This window comes from Octopus sinensis, linkage group LG5 (genome assembly GCF_006345805.1).
Source record: "Octopus sinensis linkage group LG5, ASM634580v1, whole genome shotgun sequence".
NCBI lineage: Eukaryota > Metazoa > Mollusca > Cephalopoda > Octopoda > Octopodidae > Octopus > Octopus sinensis.
In genome coordinates this window covers 124,329,451-124,349,036 of record NC_043001.1, presented here as the reverse complement: position 1 = coordinate 124,349,036, position 19,586 = coordinate 124,329,451, and the positions used below count along the sequence as shown (strand labels likewise).

Sequence of the window (19,586 nt, the reverse complement as noted above, 5' to 3'; positions counted from 1 at the left end):
AGACTGGCAAGAAATAGCACCCAAATATTCCTCAAACTACACTCGAATGTCTTGAAAAAGGAAGGATATACTAGGTGATGGCCATGTTAAAAAAAAAGAGAAAAATTTAATCGGATTATCATAGCTTACTTGACTGGGTTTGCTCACTAATTTTTAGACAAACTTCAACAAAAGCTGTCTTAAAAGTAGGTGGATATACATAGGTAACTCATTCTTGACTTTGACGTAACAGGAAACAAGATGAAATAGTGACGTGTAGAACGCCAATTGGACGACATGAATTTATCCTAGAACCCTCAGCAAGGTGTGATTTGATGGAGAATTGACTGCCGTTTCGTTGGTCGAATGTTAAAGTAAACACCTCTTATTTCTGAGGCAATATTGATGTTTAGCACAAAGTCAATATTAACGATTGTGTAGATCTTAATCAACCGCATTCCAATTGTGGCCATCCCGTACTTCTAGGACAAAATTATTTAATGTATTTTGCTTTTCTAGCTAAGGAAGTAGTATGCGATTTGAGACGGACTATATTGTTATTTCTAGTGTTGCGAGTAACCACGTAGCGTTGTCTGTCACTTGGTTCAGTCGAGTCCTATAAACGTACGTGGTGGACTCGTGATACATCATTTATATAATACTAAAGTTGTGTGAACAACGTAAATGTTATTGACAATGAATTATTAAATGAATCCACTTGTGAAATAAGTATAGTAAATAGACTGTGGGGGTATATATTTCTAGCTACCACTGAGTGTTCTAGTATGTAAGCTTATTAATCATTTCTCACATATACACATTCCTTTTATTCACTTGCTAATTCTGAAGGAAGGGGCATAGCCCTTGACCTTTGCAGGCCCTCTGAGGAAGGACGGTGACCTTTATAACTAAAATATTCCTTTTGAATTGTTGCGGACTTAATAATGCAGCCATGGCATGAGAGCAAGAAGATTCCAGAAAGGGGTTGTTCGGAAAGGAGTCGGCAGGAGGTAAATGGGTATAGTGGGTAGCCTGGTGGCTGGTGATAGAAAACAAAACGGATGAAAAAATGTAGAAAGGCGAATGGATCAAAGAAGGACCGTCTCCTTTTCTGTTTTATCCACAGAGCGGTGGTGAAGGCTTTGTGGGGTCGTGTAATGTTTCTGAGCTGATTCAGACTGAAATAGAAATATAGAGAGTATTGGATAGAGAATACTGACCGCATTATTTAACTGATACATTATTTATTATCGATTTCGAGGAGGTGAAACTCAACTTTGACCACGGCAGGGTTTGTACTCAGAGGGTAGAAAAACAAATACCACAGGTTATTTTATTCGATGCTCCAACGACTCTGCCTATTGGCCGCCTACACGTATAATAAACTGGATGATTTAGAATAGAACTTTGACGATAAGAAATGTTCCTATTCTGCATAGAATCGGAGAACACACCGAGATTGCAGAAATATGTTCTCTAATGCTATGTACCCGGCAATAAACTGTCTATGAGTTTTATATGTAATAATTATTTTTAACATTCGTCCAAGACCTGAAATTTTGTTAGGAGAGAATAGCTGATTAAATTGGTCTTTCTATGTGATTTCTACTTTATTTTAACAATACGGCGGAATGAAAGGTAAACATGACCTCGGAAAGATTTGATATCACAATGGAAAAAGCAGAAATCAATACTACAAGGAATTTTCTTAATAGATTTACCAGTTGCACAAAATCAATACCCTGATGTGAATAGCTCGTAATAGTTTCTAATCTAACATCGATGCCAATTTTATTTTATAAGAAAAAAATGACAGTAAAAAATAAAAAAAACATTTTCGTAAAGAAGTGAAATAATAATTATTTATTTCGGTATTTCAAAATGCAAGTGCATCGACCGGGAATCGAACCCGGGCCGCCCGCGTGGCAGGCGAGCATTCTTCCACTGAACCACCGATGCAAGTCTTTAGCAAGCCTCAAATTAAACTATATATAGCAAATATATTTGAGTTCAGCAGAATTTGTACGTATTAAATGTCATTAGATATAGCCAAACACATGTTCGCATTATATATTGCGTAGTTCATGTTGCAGCTGAATGTCATGCTACTATGATATATTAATTTTATCACCATGGGAGAAATCCATAGAGCAACGGATGTAATAGCTAGATAGCTTCGAAAATGATGTCTAGTAATAAAACGATTGATTAACTAATCATTATTCTCTGGAAGTGTTATGTTATATTTAAAACGCAAATTCGTTGTTTTATTGTTTCTTGTTCAACATTAAAGACATCTAATGTCAACAGATGACGTCACCACCAATAACCCCTCTAGATATTTCGATCCAGAGTTGAAAATGTTCATTTTGAAGTATCTCAATCTATAACAGTAATTTTCACACCATTTCCATCTCCTAGCCGTCTCTGATCTACAATATACCATTAGAAATATATTCTTATATAAACAAGACATCACGCCAAATTTATAACGAATTGTTAAAAGGAAATAACACTAAGCCAAGGTATTTGGACATGGCTGATATCGTCCACTGGTGGGTGATTTTAAATTATTGATCAAAGGAGGAGATAATGATGAGTATTTTGGAATTTTGGTGGATGGCATGAGATTTTATGCATTAAATTATTTTCACGTTACTTTATTTCTTAGAAAATGCAAAATAGTCTAAATTAATATATTTGCAAGGTGAGTTGTTTTCTCTTCCTTGTTTTTGTCAAATCGTGTGTGAGAAAATATATGATAAACAACATAAATTATAAGATACATTATTCATATATTATGATAATATCTACAGGAAAAACTTAAACTAAAGAAAGGATACGTGTTTATCGGTGACCAAAGAAACACTTCTACATATAAAACTGACTGAATAATCCGAAATTCTTGTCACTGAACTGTATTTAGCGAAACTGATATAAAATAATTAAGGTGAATTCAAATAACGAAACTAAACACAAAATATGGCACTAACATAAAAAAATACGACCTGCAATACACCTACCAATAACAGAAAAATAATTTAGCTGTTTTGTTAGGATTAACAATTTTTTTGCTATCCTTTGTATTTTCACCACACAGATGGACTCGTGGAAGATGTTTCGCTTTGAAAGTGGGCGGTGATGCAAAAATGTTTGAGAAATCCAATCCTGAATTAAACAAACACTGACTGAAGAATGACTTCACTCATAATATTACGCAATCCCATTACTTTCTGGAGAGCGTTATCGTCGGCTTTTAGAAATGACTTTTTATAATAAAATATTAAGGAATTACCAATGAACTCATGCATATTCTAGCCATTGAAGAATGCTAATGTTTGTTAATTTGTGGCAGCTTTCCATGATAGAAAATAAATCGATACCAGACAGCTAAAAGGATTGTGACTTATACTGTCACATGACGCTAGATTTAGAGTGAAATAAAATTTCACTGTAAAGTTAGAAGAGGTAAAGGGAATAAGACAGATTATGTAAAATTCCCTTCTGTTATTCGTTATATCATATCCGTTCACCTAACATGTATTGTAATTCCAAAGCTGCAAATTGTGCTGGAGTTTAGGACTGTATTCATACTTATATGGATAAATACACACGCACACGCACACGCACATACATATATAAAGATATACATATATAAGGCTTGGTTGTGTGGAACGAAGTTTGTTTATCATCCAGATGGTTACGGGTTCAGTCCCACTGCATGTCACCTCTGGTAGGTATCTTCTAGTATAGCACTTGGACGAGCAAAGTCTGTAAGTGGATTTCGTGGATGGAAACTGAAAGAAGTTAGACATACATACTCTCACACTCTTTCTTTCTATCTCACAATCTATCTATCTATCTCTCTCACACACACACGCACACACATACACACATATCTATGAGTCTGTACCTCCGTATGTTTGTTTGCTTCCATCCCACCTGTTGATAACCGGTGTTCTTTGTCTACATCCCTGTAATTCAGCGGTTAGGCAAAAGAAACTGAAAAGTTAAGTACTTAGTTTAAATGAATTAGTACTAGGGTCGGTTAGTTCGAATAAGTTCGACTTCAAGGTGATGTCCCAGCATAGCCGCCGTCCAAAAACTCAAACGATTAAAACCCAAAAGTATCTGTATGCACAGTTACATAGAACTATATAGGAACAGTAGTATTTGAATTCAATGCCTTTTATTACTATCTGTAAAGGCCTCTTCCCCAGAGCGAAGTGTTAGACTATCATAAATATCAATGGGAGGATTTCCAGCGTATCAGGTACCTATCATCCGATAGACGGGTGAACGCGAGCGCAGACACACACACAAACATACACCACATGCACACACATACACCAACACAAATGCACACTCACACACACACACACACACACACACACAAACACACACACACACATACACACAAACACACAGGGGACGAATGCTAACAGTTGAAATGTACTTGAGACATATTCGAATCCGTTGGAAAGCTGTTTTGTCACGGAGAAAGTTTCTCGCTGTAGACAAATATGGATAAACGCACCGAATCAGTTTGCATTTGTCTAATCAGAGTGTTCGATGCAAGCATATCGGAGAAGGCCATTACTGAGTGTAAAAAAGTTTAAAATCCAGGTGGTCGTAAAACATTTCTGAGAGTTTACATATTGTAGCTGAAAGGAAAGGGATGAAACATTCAAGAAGAAATTCTATAGATATGCTGTCATATTCCACTTGAACAATACTTAACGTCTTCGAATAGACAAGAAGTTTCAAATAGGCTAAAGTGTTCTGCAACAAAGAGGAGATTTGGTCGTTAATAATATGGTCAGACAGAAGCAAATTTGCCAATTTTTCAATTTCAGGCGAATATTCAGGTACCACAACATAACTGAAATTTGAATGTTTGCAAGGAATAGCTGTTCAGGGAAGTGATAGAGTAATTGTAAGGTGGTGTTCGAAGGTTGTGGTGGGAGTGGTGGAGCAGTTACGCGGCAAGAGAATTTGAGCTCATTTTTGTTGAAAATTATTTGTGGCTAAAAATAAAAAAGAACAAAACAAAACGAAAACAACTTTCAAATACTAGAAAAGTGTTTATTAACCGTCTATTCCAAATGTATAAGACGACTACTCTATTTCGTGAAAATATGGTGTTACATGGCATACAAGCAAGGGATCACAAGCTAGAAAAAGGATTCATGGAATAAAATCTCAGAAATAGTGAGCATTGAGCCTCAATATTAATTCAATAGAACATATTTTCAAATCATCTTCATAGAGGATCGCGAACAGGGCCGTCAAAATCAGATGAATTACAGAGCTGAGAGATATATTGACAGGTGTGAGGATAGACATCAATGATTTATTCAAATCCACGCCTGATAGGATAAAAATAGTCATATTATCAAATAGAGTCACCTCAAAGTTTTCATTAATTCTCGTTAAATTTGGGCTGTCCTTCATTATCAAGGGTATAAAGTATTAGTAGACCCCTCTCTAAGCATATGCTGAAGCACACAGACGTAGAAACACACACACACACAAAACACAAACACACAAAACACAAACACAGATGCATAAATTGTAATAGTAAGGTCACGCCATATAGGATCTATTCCGTAAGACCTTCCCCAGCACATCTCAAAATGTATTTTGAAATGTTTTAACAGAGGAATGGCATACGTAATGGGTGCATTGCTTTTTATATATTACGCAGATCTGTGTGATATTTAAATATACATATATATATATATATATATATATATATGTGTGTGTGTGTGTGTGTGTGTGTGTGTGTGTGTGTATGTATGTATATATATATATATTTATATATATATATATGCATGTATGTGTATGTACGTGTGTGTATATATAATATATATATATATATATATATATATATTTCTGTTTATCCAATGTTTATAATGATTTTCTCATGCAATATGGTGACAAATGATATTTTCAACCTTGACAACAGATGCATATCTATTTCAACTTTCTTTTTAAATGTCCTTTTTGCCCTCTCAGAAACTATGTACCACCTCCCATATCTCTTCTTCGCTAGGAAATAACCTTGTTCAATCCCCTTTTCGGCTATGTTATTTTCTGCGTAACAAGCAAAATTTGAGCTGTTTGTCGATTAGATATTTTACATTGCTAGCAACCAACCTTATATACTCGATAACGTTTTCTAAATTCATACATCCATACCTATATACAAAGAAAGACACATGTATAAATACATACATACATACATACATACATACATACATACATACATACATACATACATACATACATACATACAAACACACATACATACACTGGGGCACTGGGATATGTAACGCACTGCCTGGACACCAATATTGAGAAATTAGGCTTCTCGAAACCAGAAAGGAGAAAGCTGATTCGAAGACTACATATCCAATCCATCACTGGAACTGTAAAAATCTGTAAAATGTTTCAGACGTTTATCATTTAGACATACATACATGCATACATACATACACACACACACACACATACATACTTACATGCATACTTACATGCATACATACATACATACTACATACATACATACATACATGCATACATACATACATACATACATACATACATACATACAAACCCTCTTGTTGATGTTGAAATTCCAATGAAGGAGCCTTGGATCTAGGTTAGACATCGACACTTTCTGTACTGGCAAGAAATTGTTGAAATAAAACTGAATAATGACATACACAGATATATGTGATTTTATTTTTGTAAATGAAGATATTTTCTCCGTCTGACTACTTTTCTTTCTACAAAATGAGAAGTTGCATTGCGGAATTGTTATTCTAACGAGTTATGTCTATTTATCACTCCATGAAATACATCTGCACCACCGGATACTCTTGAAGCAGTAGTTGAGTGTTCCACCCGTGAAGGATCAATGCTAGATGTGTCGAAACAATTGACGTGATTAAAAATAAATTCTGGTATATTCCATCTTCCGACATTAATGAGCCATATATATATATATTTCATTACATTGGTCGTTTCAACTAACGGTTTTTATTTTAAAAAGAAATATTAATATATATTGTAAGATGAAAAATTAAAAAGTTTTAATATTGTATTGTGTAAAATCGAAGGGCACATTAAACCAAAAATAAATGTTAGCTTAGAAGGAAAATCATACATTCTCAGAGTAAATTACTTAACGGCAAATTAAGCTTAACTAATATAAATGTGAGTCTGTTTATGATAAAATATTCACTTACAGAAATCTAAAAGCATAAAAATATATAGATATACGTCATTCACATACAAACGCATACATACATCCTTGCGCACACTAAAAACATTTACATACATATGTACGTAAACACGTACAAAAGCTGATACATACATACATATATACGCGACACCATACAAAATCCTATACATACATACGTACACACATAAATAATACATACATACATACATACATGGTGGCTGTCCCCTCGTTATCGAGTTTGGCCATTGCACGAAGCTTAATCAATGTTGTTATCGTGCAATGCCTGTGTAAGAAGATTTTTTTAAAGTAAGGAAAGGCTGTGCACTGAGTCAATCACACTCACTAAGCAACAGCAGCCATAATCCGAAAAGAAAGACAAGTCAACATCATCGGTAACCACTGAGCCGCGGGTTTTATATCAGAGTTATCCCAGTTACCTGAGTTACCTTCTCCTAGAAGGATGCCCTAACAAAGGCTAGGAGTCCTTCACTCCCAATGGTTTAACCGCGCGATCGGGTATTCAGTCCTATTATTTCTATGTCTCCGCGCATGACACAGCCTTAAGACATTTATTGGATGGCCGTTGACTCTCAAGAGTTCCTCCGCCCTTTGACGGATTTTGTTTTTCATCCCGCAGAGTGTCCAATAAACACCCTCCTCACCAAGCAAGCTTGGTGGGGTTGCCGGTTTAGTCACCGACGACCCGATCATGCATACATACATACGTACATACATACATATATACATACATACATGCATACATACATATACAGGCAAATATTAATATGAATATATTTACTAATGTATACATTGGTATCTATACGCATATATAGGCACATAGATATCTACACACCTATCTGTATACAACTTTGCTGCTACTAGTTAAAGAAAGAGGAAAAGAAAAAAGTAATGAAAGAATCAGAATAAGTAGTGGGGGGGGAGAGAAAAGAAATGCTTGAAAATAGCGTTCCAAATAGTATCTAGTAGGGAGAAAAAGTAGAAAGGATAAGATACAGCAAAACCGTTACGTGTGTATAGTCAAACCCGTATACGCAACATATAAATAGATTTGCATAAAAATACCCACAGAAATACCTCTGCCGTAAGGCTTCATTTCCACACACGCCAGCAGAATTCAATTCGGCCCCAGTCGAAAGACACCTGTTGTTATGTCCTGTTATTATTACTATTATTATTTTTATTGTATTTTTGTATTTATATTCGTGTAACATCGTCTGATTTTCCGTCCTTGGTTTCGTATACATTCGATGCTTTTTTCCATGGAATCTAATGCACTTAGCTTAGTTTTTCCTTGGGGCCGACCAGATTGGAGCAATCTCAAGATTAATCAGCCGAAATTGCGAGGATGATCCAGTTCTTGAATGAGGATAAAAAGCTTCGAATGACTCGTCCTTGGTTTTTGTATCGTGTATCTGGATGTTTTGCGTTCTTGTCCCATTTTGTATTTTATATAATATTAATATATTCTTCTATACACAATCACACACACCCATATATATATATATAATATATATATATATATGTATATATATATATAAAATAATAGTTATCGCCATACTAATATGGCGATAACTATTATTTTCCGGGAACGCTGCCGCTGTTCTCTTTTAGAGAGACTTAATTATTTTAATATTTCTATTATATATATATATATATATATATATATATATATATAGCGGCGTACGTACACTTTGTTCTCATATATATATATATATACACATAATTACACACTTTTATACACGCATACATATATATACATAAACATACATACATACATACATACATACATACATACACAATAAATAGTATATACGCATACGAATATATTCAAAATTCTGTGTTTATTGAATATTATTATGTAGGAATAAAAATAGAGTAAGCATAAATAAAAATAAAAATTGTTGAAAGAAGGAACAATTTCAGAAATATAAATTAAATGAAATCAATTATTAAATTAAATTAAATTGCTAAAAATATAATTTTATGTGATATAAATTTGAAAATGAGTGAAATTTAAGCCAGAAGCTTAGCAACTGGCGATATATTGCTAAATATTTTGTCCCGCACGCTAAAGTTCTGTCAGCATCGTCGCCTTATTAACAATGATAATAAAAATGATAAACAAACGCAATGAAAGTAAAATAGTTAAGTAATGATAATAAAAATAATAAAAGATTATTACTCTTTTACTCTTTTACTTGTTTCATTCATTTGACTGTGGCCATGCTGGTGCACCATCTTTAGTCGAGCAAATCGACTCCAGGATTTATTCATTGGAAGCCTGGTACTTATTCTATCGGTCTCTTTTGCCGAACCGCTGAGTTACGGGGATGTAAACACACCAGCATCTGTTGTCAAGCGATGTTCGGGGAACAAACGCGGACACACAAACATATACGTACATATGTATATATATATATTTATACATACGATGGGCTTCTTTCAGTTTCCGTCTACCAAATCTACTCACAAGGCTTTGGTCGGCCCGAGGCTATTGTAGAAGACACTTGCCCAAGATGCCACGCAGTGGGACTGAACCCGGAACCATGTGGTTCATAAGCAAGCTACTAACCACACATTATAATAAAGAAAATAAAACAAATGACTAAAAAATATTCATTCGGGTATTCGATATATTTAAAACACATTTGGGCGATTGTAAATGCACTTTTTTAGATGTGTATTAAAAATATTGTATTAAAAACATATCGTATGAACTAAATTGCAATGTAAAAAAACAAAAAAAAACAGGAGTGGCTGTGTGGTAAGTAGCTTATTTACCAACCACATGGTTCCGGGTTCAAGTATCTTCTACTGTAGCCCCGGGCCGACCAAAGCCTTGTGAGAGGATTTGGTAGACGGAAACTGAAAGAAGCCCGTCGTATATATGTATGTATATATATGCGTGTGTGTGTTTGTGTGTCTGTGTTTGTTCCCATAGCATTGCTTGACGACCGATACTGGTGTGTTTATGTCCCCGTCACTTAGCGGTTCGGCAAAAGAGACCGATAGAATAAGTACTGGGCTTACAAAAGAATAAGTCCCGGGGTCGAGTTGCTCGATTAAAGGCGGTGCTCCAGCATGGCCTCAGTCAAATGACTGAAACAAGTAAAAGAGTAAAAAAGTAATCATGTTTTTAAAAGGTGCATTTAAAAATAATAGTTACAATAGAATACTGAAAATAAAAATAGTAAAATTAAAAATAAATAAAGATAGTAATATGTAGTTTGCATCCAGCCTAAGGTTTTCTTGAATGGCGAAAATGTAAAATGAATATCATACCATAATGGTACCGGTTTTTAAGAGAAAAAGTTAAATTCAGATGCAAAAGTCAATGTTACCCGTACAGTATTTTTCACTCGACATTTTATACCTTGTGGTGTGTCTTTGGTTTTGAGCATATTTATCCTGAAACAAGATGAAAAACTTTTCAGTCAGGCACATATTGCACCTCATATAAATATATATAAATATGTATGTATATATGCATGTATGAGGAATTTCCACCGTGTTTCGTGGTCTGCTACCACAACAGCTCCTTTATAGGATCCAGTTAGCTCAAGATATCATCAGGAGGAACCACGTCCGGTTTCGACCCCTACTCCTCTACCATTTTGACGTGGCGCCCCCCCCCCCTTTCGGAGGTATCTTCAGCTTCTGGTGTTGGGTGCATGTCTTCTTTCTTCTTCTTTCGTCTGTTCCCTGGCCTCTTCGATGTATTGTCAGCGAGTGTCAGCCGGTGACTGACTGTCTTGTCAAATGTTTCCCTTTAAGTACCTGTATGTATGTATGTATGTATGTATGTATGTATGTATGTATGTATGCATGTATGTATGTATGCATGCATGCATGTATGTATGAATATATGTATGAATGTATGTATGTATGTATGTATGTATGTATGTATGTATGTATGTATGTATGTATGTATGTATGTATGTATGTATGTATGTATGTATGTATGTATGTATGTATGAATGTATGTATGTATGTATGTATGTATGTATGTATGTATGTATGTATGCGCGTAATGGAAGTATGTATGCGTGTAATGTATGCATGTATCGGACTATCTTGAATGCAGTTTGCACCATTCAGAAGGTATTGAACTATGGGTAACAATACCAAAACGTACCATGCAGTGAATTCCTCAGCACATATCCATTTCTTTCGACTGTATACAAATATATATATATCTGTACTGTTTTACTAAAAGTTTTGTTTCTCAGTTCTTAATTTCAATAGTCTCATAATTCTATTATACACTATATAAATCTTATATTGGGAGACATAAATTTGCGTCTGTATATTTTGTCTTATGACTTGGTTAACTCAATTAAACCTGAAACAATTTCGTATAGCGACCATTTCCACTAATTAGCCTGTATAGTTTGTATCTCATTACAAGTTTTAAAGTTTACACTGCGGTACGACGATGACGATAATACTAATACGATGATAAAATAGATTAAAATAATGACTTTACCACTTGTATGAAATCTCATGTAAGAATCAATGTGCAAAATGTTAGGCGCTCTCATAATTAAAAGCACATACATCGCTGTATGATTTAGAAGTTTTCTTTGCAACTACATGGTTCTGGGTTCATTCCTACAGTGCGGCACCTTGGGTCTGTGTCTTACAGTATAATCCTGAGTTTATAGTGCAATACACAGTAGGCGACGAGCTGGCTGAGTAGTTAGCACGCCGGGCGAAATGCTTAACAGTATTTCGTCTGCCGTTACGGTCTGAGTTCAAATTCTGCCGAGGTCCACTTTGCCTTTCATCCTTTCGGGGTCGATAAATTAAGTACCAGTTACGCACTGGGGTCGAAGTAATCGACTTAATCCATTTGTCTGTCCTTGTTTGTCCTCTTTGTGTTTAGCCCCTTGTGGTTAGTAAAGAAATAAGTATAAGCCTGAGCCGACCAATGCGACGTGAATGAATTTGTGAGTGAAATATTGTTTGGCAGCTCATCTCATATGCATATATGAATGTGTGTGTCATTGTGATAGCGTTTGTGATCCCCACCACCACCGGCAACTGGTGCCGATTTGTTTACGTTCTTGAAAATCCAGTAGTTAGGCAAAGAGACCGACAGAATAGATAACAGGCTTAAAAGCAAATACCGGGATTGATTTGTTCGCTTGAATTGGAAACGAGTAAAAGATAAAAGACCTAATTATATGCATAGGTGTCACTGTGATGCCCTTCTTTGGGCACGTCATACTACCAGCTGCACTGCACATATAAAGATAGTATCTGAGTGTAGCCTTTCCAACTGAGTAATCCGCAGCTCACCACTGGATTGCTGCAGATAATTGCAAAAAATTTGATCATTTATATATTGTGTAAGCTTTCCCGTTAAATAGATATCGATAGCCCAAACTTCTGATGTATCTTTCGCTTTCTAGGATTCGAAGTAACTTACTGACTTTCCTCTACTCTGTATAGCATAAAAGAAGTCACTATACTGCTAGAAATAGAGGGCCTTCTTTCGTCAATGGACTGTCACAACGTAGCTTGAAAGATGTGAGGTCGATTGACCTGTGAGGAAAGATGTAATAGCAGCATTGTGTTTTGAAAGAATGAACATCAATATAACATCTCTGTGAATTCAACCTGCAAGAATATGATATCATCTCGGTGTGCGATACAATGATGTTGGAGTAAAAAAACTACGCGTAGTAGAGTTTGTGATTAGGTGTATCATAAGACGTAGAATTATATTATTAAGAAATTAATACATGAACTAAATGCTATTACTGGTCAATATTGCGATTAAGATTTCTTATTACGAAGGGATCGTATGCAACTTGATCAGTGTTTACGCATCGTCAATGATGTGCTTTGCTGAAGCGAAATGAAAGCTTTATATTACTCTAAGAATGACCGTATGCACAGTGACTCGGAGAGACAAGCTAAAAATAATTGGGGATTTTAGTGATCACAACACAAGAAGTGCAGAAATGTAGTTGAAACTTCTAATTTTGTACTCCAAGTTCAGCCATATTATCAGCAACACCGTATTGAGATCTCCTAGATTACATCATAACTAGCAGAAGAAGCTGGGGTGACGTAGATAGTACATGGGAGATGAAGTGTGCACAAAAAGCCAAATGTTTAGGTAAACGAGAACCATCGGTTATCTCTAAACAGAAAGGCCAGGCCCCATAAGTCTATTAGAATGGCAGAAGAACAGAAATGTTTGCAGATACGAATATAAAGACCATTCAACAAAGAGTTACTGATAATACTCTAGGATCGTAGGAAGTCTTACAAAAGCCAGGGTGTATATAAGGAAATTACTTTAGCTTTGCAGAAGAGTGAATGACTCAGCTAAAACTGAGTTTAGCAAGCAAACGAGAAACATAGAAATGGCTTTAATGTTTGAGCAGCCAAGCTCTCCCAGAATTTGATCAAGTTATGCTCAATTCAGAAAAGTCAACAGACAACTGCAACATAAAACACACGTGCTGGAGTTGGAATAGTAGGAAAACTAAGCGCTAATTCTGAAAACCGTTGCAGATTTTGGTAAAATGCATAACTAAATGTAAAAGTTGAGATCACCTGATGGATGAAAACTATTCCAACAATATTCCATTTTTCTGCGCCTTTTTTGTAATTGTTCTCTATACCAAGGTACTTCCATTGGAAAATTATGGAAAGATGCACAGCGTGCTATTGGTGCATCAGTGAATGAGCCAACACGTGCAGAAATGGTTTTCGTCGAAACTTCATCACGCTTGGATTGAACGGACCCCGGGTTTCAAGGCAGCGGAAGTATGAAAAATGGATGAGATAAACTCATTATATTTATCCAACAGTTAATACTGGAAGTATTAGTCTGGTGAAGTCCTAGATGAATGCAGTTTTGTAGGTTTAACATTCTCCTTATATTCAAGAATACTCAACGGACTGGAGGAGAAATCCCATTTCTGCTAGATGTCTCTTTGGTTCAGACGAGAAAAGAACAGCATGGATGTTTCTTTCTTTTTTTCGATTGCTTCCTACGTATTCAGAAGAAACGTGTGGACCAGAACGAGTCAAGTGTATTCCGTATGACATTTCGCTTTCGCCTTCCGTAGTTCATTTTAAGAGTGGAGGCGCAATGGCCCAGTGGTTAGGGCAGCGGACTCGCGGTCGGAGGATCGCGGTTTCGATTCCCAGACCGGGCATTGTAAGTATTTACTGAGCGAAAACACCTAAAAGCTCCACGACGCTCCGGCAGGGATGGTGGTGATCCCTGCTGTACTCTTTCACCACAACTTTCTCTCGCTCTTTCTTCCTGTTTCTCTTGTACCTGTATTTCAAAGGGCCAGCCTTGTCACACTCTGTGTCACGCTGAATATCCTCGAGAACTACGTTAAGGGTACACGTGTCTGTGGAATGCTCAGCCACTTGCACGTTAATATCACGAGCAAGCTGTTCCGTTGATCGTATCAGCTGGGACCCTCATCGTCACAACCGACGGAGTGCTCCTATATCATTTTAAGAAGTAAGTGCGAAAAACTTGCTGTTGAACGTCAGCATGGTGTACTAGTATCCAACGATAAGAACACTTCCTCGTTCTTATTCATTATGAAACTTTTACTGCAGACTTTTGTAAGTTCCAGAATTTCTGGCGTTAATATTATAGTTGGTATTGATGCCTCTCAGTTTGCTGTTGCTGATTGTATCCATCCAAGAAATTTTATCAAGATACTTTCCATTTCAGGTCGTAAAAATATCCATCCTCCAGCATAGAGTTCCTAGGTTTGAACAAACTTATTTTTATCATTGCATAGATTGAAAATATTACAGAAAATGACTGTGAGTGGGAGATTCGGATAACTTTCTATACTAACATACATGTCTGTAGCTTTGTAATAAGATAAGTAAAAACAAATCTGACAGATTAACATAAGAGATATTGAAAATGCATGTTCACCAGTATTTCAATTACTCGTAATATAAGACAGCTAAGAATAAAAAAGGAGAAACAAGACCTGCACAACATGATAAAGGATCACGATTTTGTCTTAATATTATAACTAAACACAGTATATTTTCATATTGAAGAAATCGCCATAACGGTAAGAACCGAAATTGCTGTCATATTTATTAAATTATATCTTTGCAAAGTTCTGTGTTTTGTATCTGGATACATTTCCTAGAGATATTCAGTTGCATTGCTGTGCCTCTGCGCATTGGACAAATGTTCAACGTCTGATTCACTCTCTCTCTCTCTCTCTCTCTCTCTCTCTGTACCTTTCTCTCTCTGTATCTCTCCCTCTGCCCCCTCTCTCTCTTTCTCATTCTCTCTCCAATTCTCTTCCTGTTCATTTCTAAAGTATTAAATGTAATCATTACCTGTGCATGTTATTTGAAACGTGGAGTAACATCTAACAAAGGTTACTTGTTGTAACTGAAATTACCTGATATATTACATATAAATAATTTCATAAATTCTCGAAATCCACGACAAATATGTTTTAATATTAGGGAAGTACACTCTATACTCAGAAATATTTTCCTAACGTAAAGAAGGGAATCAACCTATGCTATATTGAACACTCATCTCACTGTTTTATACCAGTATGTGTGTGTTTGCTCGCACACACACACACACACACATATATATATATAATATATATATATATATATATATAATATATATATATATATATATATATATATATATATATATATATATATAATATATATATATATAATATATATATATATATATGTATAATGTGTATGGACAGATGAAAATTTATATCTGTCCTGCCCGCCAAATTTGGTTCTGGTGTTCGCTGAATTTTTCCTCTAGAGAACTTTCTTTGTAGTTTGATCGTTGATGATCTATTTCTAGCATACGGCCGACTATCTAGCAGTCTTGCCCTGCCAGTATACACATATATTAGAATTTTCTCTGATTTCTTCAGATTTTTTGTATGCTAGACTACTGGTTTTAAATCGATATTAAAATTAATATTAATTTATCTCCCTCATTATTTAAATATATATATATATATATATATATATATATACAACATACGAAACTCGGTCACTCTATTGCTTCTGTTAAATATTAACACGCACACAGACGCACACATACACGTATATATGCATGTATATATTCAAGCGCTACAACAAATATGTTTTCTTACGCTGCCCCAGGAATCTCTATACCCTATTAGCTTTGGTGGCTCTTAATGACACTTTATTTGAATCTGCCAATAGCATTGCTGTAGTTGAGAATTCTTTGATATGTATTATGGTGCAGAACTCTCCAAAATATAGTAGCTGAGGTGACATGTGGTTCAACAGGACAAATGTGACTAGTAAACTTACTCTGAACAGATCAACAATAACAGATGATGATAGCGTGTATGCATGAATATCATGTTCGCTTTTGCGTTCAGGGAATGAGAATGAGATATTATGAGTTTTCATAACAAGATTACCATCATGGTAATCTTGTAAATCCTTCTTTTATAGTTCAAGTCTCGGCACCATAAATAATATTGCTTTATATACGCTCTACACACAAACATATTCACATACATACATACATACATACATACATACATACATACATACATATATACATGCTCACACAAAACATACATTACATACATACATGAAATAATGCATACATATATGCATATATATCTGTTGGTGTGTATGTATATACATACATGCATTCTTGCTCACTTTCCCTCCACTTTTCACTTCACTGTGTCCCTGTCATTTTATTTCTCGTCCCCTCCTCAATTCTTCTGTCCCTCTGCTTCTACTTCTCTCTCATCTCTTCCCACGTGACCGGCGTTCGGCTAAGACTCTTCTTCCTTTCTTAGTCTGGCCGTTGTCCGTGCAACATTGATATTCCTCCCTGTGTTTGTGAGCTCTTATATCTCTGCCGTAAGACTTTATTTCCACACACGCCAGCTTAATTTAATTCGTCCTTAGTCGAAGGACACCTGTTGTTATGTCCTGTTATTATTTTTATTGTATTGTGTAACATCGTCCGTTTTTTTCTGTCCATGTTTTTTTATACATTCACTGCTTTCTTCCAGGGAATCTAATGCTCGTAGCTTAGTTTTTCCTTGAGTCTGGCCAGATTGGAGCAATGTCAAGTATAATCAGCCGAAATTGCGAAGATAATCTGGTACATGACTGAGGAAAGAAACCCTCGAATGACCTGTCCTCGTTTTCTTTGTAACGTCTATCAGGATGTTTTGTTGTCCCATTTTTGTAACACCTAACTGTCCGGATATTTTGCGTTCTTATCCCATTTTGTATTATATATATATATATATATAATATGCGTGTGTGTGTCTATATATATATATATAAATAATATATATATATATATATAATATATATATATAATATATATATATATATATATATAATATATATATATATATATATATATATATATAATATATATATATACATATGTATGTATATGTATATCTATCTATCTATCTATCTATCTATCTACCTATCTATCTATCTCTCTCTCTCTCTCTATCTATCTATCTATCTATCTATCTATCTATCTATCTATATCTATATCTATCTATCTATCTATCTATATATATATATATATATATATATATATATATATTATATATAATATATATATATACATATGTATATATATATATATGTATGTATATATATAGGGAAAGGAAAAAAAGAAACAGAAAATGCACATTAGGTATAAAAGTAATCCTCATACATGCCATAATATACCATTCATATTATATTAATCATATCTACCTGAATTGCATCACTTTCAGAACTACCTACCTCAATTGCGTCCAATCTTTTCACCCAGGTATTATTAGACCCAATACCGTTTGGAAATCTATATTGATTCAAAACAGCGATGACCAAACCGGTATTACTTTCTATATTGATTGATAAAAATGATTTTTATATTTCTTAATTCTACCTCAAATCATTTGTTGTATGCCCGGTCGTGTGATACTGTGACCCCGTCTCTTAATTCCGTACTCTGCCGCTAGATATTTGGGGTTCGCTCCCCCGCTTACAATATATACAGAGTGCAGATTGCATTGGTAACCAGCTGACAGAGGATCTGTCTGGGGTCAAAACGGTAGCAAGATCGAACAGCCATATTAATATGGCAATAGATATCACGTCGATATATATATATGGCAGAAACGTTAGCACGTCGGGCGAAATAGTTAGCAGTATTTTGTTTGCCGCTACGTTCTGAGTTCAAATTCCGCCGAGGTCGACTTTGCCTTTCATCCTTTCGGGGTCGATTAAATAAGTACCAGTTACGCACTGCGGTCGATGTAATCGACTTAATTGGTTTGTCTGTCCTTGTTTGTCCTCTCTGTGTTTAGCCCCTTGTGGGTAGGAAAGAAATATATATATGTGTGTGTGCGTGCACATACACACACACAATGATGTTTACACCGAGCACCGTTGATGTGGGGTTGAATAACAACATTAATAACATAAAAATATTTCACACGAGCTGATAACATCGTAAACCATTGTGTCGGCAGTGTCGTTAAAACTTGAAATAGAATAATTTACGGTATTAATTCCGAATTTCAAGGCTCTGCGCTCAAGTCATGACAAATTCAACTTTCGATGAAGTATATCTGAAGTGCTAAATGATTGGTTTATTTCCCTCACTTTTTTTTAATATTTTGTTTTTGCTTACCTGCCTCTGCATTGAGGGACTACAAGCGTAGTGTGAATTCACTGAAGTCTTCTTTTTCTTTAGAAATAGAGAAAGAAAAGTTTTCATGAAACGTATGTATGGTACGTCGCAGGAAACGTTCGAGAACAATAAGCCATTCAGCCAAGAACGAAAATAACAAGAAAGAATATGATAGAGTTTTGTTCCAGATATATTCAAAGAAATGGGCAAATATTTATCAAGTTATACGATAACCAAGAATCAGGTGGCTATAAATCAATGAAGAAGTTATGTTGCAATGTATATATAAGTTCTGAAGAACTAAAAGTCACCCACTGAGATACCAAGAATATGTATGCAGAACTCGTAGAGAACAACAAATGCTGTATGCATATGAACATTTACGTATGTATATGCAATATATACACACACACTTCAGCTTCTCTTCTCTCTCAATAAAATCTCTGTCCGTCTCTCACTCTCTCCATATATATATATATATATATATATATAAAATATTACATTATATAAAAGGGCTTAGTAAAATAAATTACTTTGCCACATACTGAACTCATTAGAAATAGCAGCCAAAAAAGTTTTTTTAGCTATTTCTAATACTTAAAGAAAATTTCTCTCAGATAGTGTTAACTCAGAATAACC

The 19,586-nt window shown here is 35.2% G+C and overlaps 1 non-coding gene across 1 annotated transcript; it reads right to left on the bottom strand.

Moving 5' to 3' along the window:
• Window positions 1-1,867: 1,867 nt before the first annotated feature.
• On the bottom strand, window positions 1,868-1,938 carry Trnag-gcc. Its single transcript has one exon. It is a non-coding gene; the product is annotated as a tRNA-Gly (tRNA).
• Window positions 1,939-19,586: the final 17,648 nt, after the last annotated feature.